Consider the following 3,316-nt stretch of genomic DNA (forward strand, 5'->3'; position numbering starts at 1 on the left):
GAGGTTTCCTCAGTCGGTTCTTCCTCTAGTTGTACTAGTGTTCTCCCACTCCTCAATGTAACTGCCTTATAATGCTCCCTTGGGTTCATCTCTGGTTGATTAGGCAGTTTACCAGCAGCTTTACTTGAAGAACTTACTTGCTGAGCAATTTGATTTTCTAGCATCTTGTTATGGGTAGCAAGTTGGTCAATTCTGAAAGTCAACTGTTTAATCAATTCATTCTATTATTGTTGAGCTGCTAGGAAAACTTCCATCATGGATTCCATGGTCATCTTCGGTTCAGGTTACTGAAGTTGAGGAGGCGGTGGTGGCTGTGCAAAGTTTTGGCCTTTGTTCTGAAATCTAAGGGGTGCTGGTGGTTTTGACCCCTATTGTTTGTTTATTGGCTGATTCTGCTGATTGGACCATGAGAAATTTGGGTGGTTCCTCCATCCAGGGTTATAAGTGTTTGAATATGGATTGTTGGGCTGCCTCTAGTTGAAGTTTCCTCCGGTTGAAGTTTCCTCCATTATTCACATAGTTCATCTATTCTATGGAGGGTTCATTGAAACTGTTATATTCTAAACTCATGTATCCTCCTCCATAGCTGTCCTCATGTTGACTGTTCATCCCTATAGCATTGGCTTGCATTTTATCAAGCCTCCTTGTGAACTAATCCAATTGAGCACTTATCATGCTTAGGGCGTCCACTTCCAGGACCCCTGCTATTCTCCTTGCACTTCCTCTGTCATTTGACCACTCATAATTATGATATACAACCCTCTCTAGAGGTTCAAGTGCTTGTGTCACTGTTTTCTCCATTAGGTCACCTTCTACAACCGAATCTACTGTGCTCCTTGTAGAGGGTAGTAACCCATTATAGAAATTTTGCACTAGTAGCCAATCCTCTATGCCACGGTGTGGACATTCCCTCTGCAGGTCCTTATATCTTTCCCATGCATCATAGAGTGATTCACCTTCCTTTTGTCTGAAGGTGTTGAGCTCAAGCCTCAATCTTGCAGTCTTTGCAGGTGGGAAGTACCTTGCTAGAAAAGCTTGTGAGAGGTTTTCACAAATGGTGAACGTTCTAGCTGGTTGAGAAAGTAACCACTTCCTTGCTCTGTCTCGAAGGGAGAATGGGAATGCTCTGAGTTTTATGGCTTGATCAGAAAGTCCATTCATCTTGAATGTGTCACATAGGGCAAGAAAGCACTGGAGGTGATAGTGTGGATCTTCTATTGGTGAACCTCTAAACTGGGTTTGTTGAATCATTTGAAGCCATGCTGGTTTTAACTCAAAGTTGTTAGCTTCCACTATGGGTCTTGTAACACTAGGATGAAATCCTTGGACAGATGGAGCTCCGTAGTCTCTCAAAAGTCTTGGCCTATCATTATTATCGGCCATGGTTGGAATTTCAGGATCTTCTTAATCGTGTTCTTGGTGTTTCGTTTCCCTCCTTATGGCTCTCAGAGTTCTGTCTGTCTCTGGATCACAGTCCAAGATTTCTTCTTCTGGCCTTGTTCTGGTCATATACCAGGTTAGGCACCTAAGAGAAAAGAAAAGAAATAAAACAAATCAAATAAAATTAGATAATAAATATAATTGCCTAAATCAGCTAAATTGCCTATCGCTCGATATTACTAAAGCTAAACTCCTCAGCAATGGCGCCAAAAACTTGTTTTGCTAGTTTTACAATCCCGCAAGTGCATGGATCGCTAACAAGTAATAAAGTGATGAGTAAAGTATCGTTTCCACTAGGAATTTGATTAGTAAGTATCAATCTACACAGTAATTTTGACTATTTAGGCTATCGAATACTGAGGGAATGAAGGTTGTTTATTTTAAACACTAGAATGATAAACTTAAAACGAAACAATCTATTTTGAACAATTTCGGAATTAAGATTTCACATTTGAATCTTACTATGGATGTTATCTTGTTTATTTACTGGATTGAGAATTGTTTGCCTTGATGGAAATTAGTCTTAAGGTATCCTAAGTCCTCTCTCAAGGCACCTATGGTGCATTTTAATTAACTTAAACCCAACTTTCGTGGCGATCAAATTAATTAAAACCCTTTAAGGTCTTTGACCAATTTTGAAATTCCACAAAGGTATCAGCCTATATCTAGGTCAGAACTCCTAGGTTGAAAATCTTGATTTTCTAATATTAATCTTCACCTTTCAGTCCTTCAATTAATATCTATAACAATACTAAGTGGGTACCAACACATAGCATGCATTAAGATCACAAGAAATTAAATCAAAGAACAAATCTCAAATCCAATAAATAAAACTTAATGTTTATCCATAAAAATGATTACAAGCATTACTTTCCCAATTCCATAATATGAAAACTACTCACTTATGGTGAGTTCAGCAAACATCATGATAAAAAAGTAAAGACAGTAAAAAGAAATCGTCTAGAAGAAATAAAACAATAAAAATTCATTTAAGGAAATGGAATGAAAGAACCGAAGAGGGCTTGCAGCTTTGATCTTGTAGAACTTCGGCTGAAAAACTCCTCTTGACACTGATATTCTTCTCCTCAAGATGGCTGGTAAGAGTGCAAAGGCGAATCCTCTTTGAAACTCCTAAAAAGTGCTGTAAAAAGATTGCTTCTTGGATGTTTTCTACTTCTATTTATAATGGCTATTCTAGGGTTAGGTCATTTTGAGTCTAAAAAGCTTTAGGAGTCTGATTTGAATCAGCAAACAAGAGCGAGAATTCGGGTTAGAAAACTGGCTACCGCATGGTACACGGCCCTGGGCCGTGTAACTTACTGGAGCGGAATGGTGGAGTCTTGCATTGGCATAGAGACTTACATGGGTCTATGTTGGCTACACAGGCCTGGTTACAAGGGCCGTATACTTTTGTTCTCAGAAAATTCTTCAAGCTTGTGCCCGACAGAGACTTACACGGGTTCCTGCAGATTACACAGGTCTAATTACATGAACTGTGTACTTTTGTTTCTTCATTGGCTCTCTAGCTTTCTTCTGGCAGAAAGTTACACGGGTCTGTGGCTTTGCTTACACGACCTGTGTACTTTGTATCAGCAGCAATTCTGAGTCTTTTGACCTCTCCAAGCTTCCCTTTGCACTCCTATGCTCTGTGACTTCACCAAAACACCTGAGATGATGCAGAAAATGTGGAATTAAGAGCTTGATAATAAAAATTACAAAAACTAATGAAATTAACTACTATGTATGATATTACTTACCTAAATGCCATAAGATAGTACACAAATGTGCTTAAAAACATCTATATAATTCAAGTGTATCAACTAGCTGGGACCCAATCCTTATTATGGATAAGTTGGGGTAGGCATGGGTTTGAGTT

At 38.9% G+C, this 3,316-nt stretch overlaps 1 non-coding gene across 1 annotated transcript; it reads left to right on the forward strand.

Moving 5' to 3' along the window:
- Positions 1–889: 889 nt before the first annotated feature.
- Positions 890–996, forward strand: LOC131173710 (small nucleolar RNA R71). Its single transcript, XR_009144023.1, has one exon. It is a non-coding gene; the product is annotated as a small nucleolar RNA R71 (small nucleolar RNA).
- The last annotated feature ends 2,320 nt before the right edge of the window (positions 997–3,316 follow it).

This window comes from Hevea brasiliensis, chromosome 14 (assembly GCF_030052815.1).
Source record: "Hevea brasiliensis isolate MT/VB/25A 57/8 chromosome 14, ASM3005281v1, whole genome shotgun sequence".
NCBI classification, from domain to species: domain Eukaryota; kingdom Viridiplantae; phylum Streptophyta; class Magnoliopsida; order Malpighiales; family Euphorbiaceae; genus Hevea; species Hevea brasiliensis.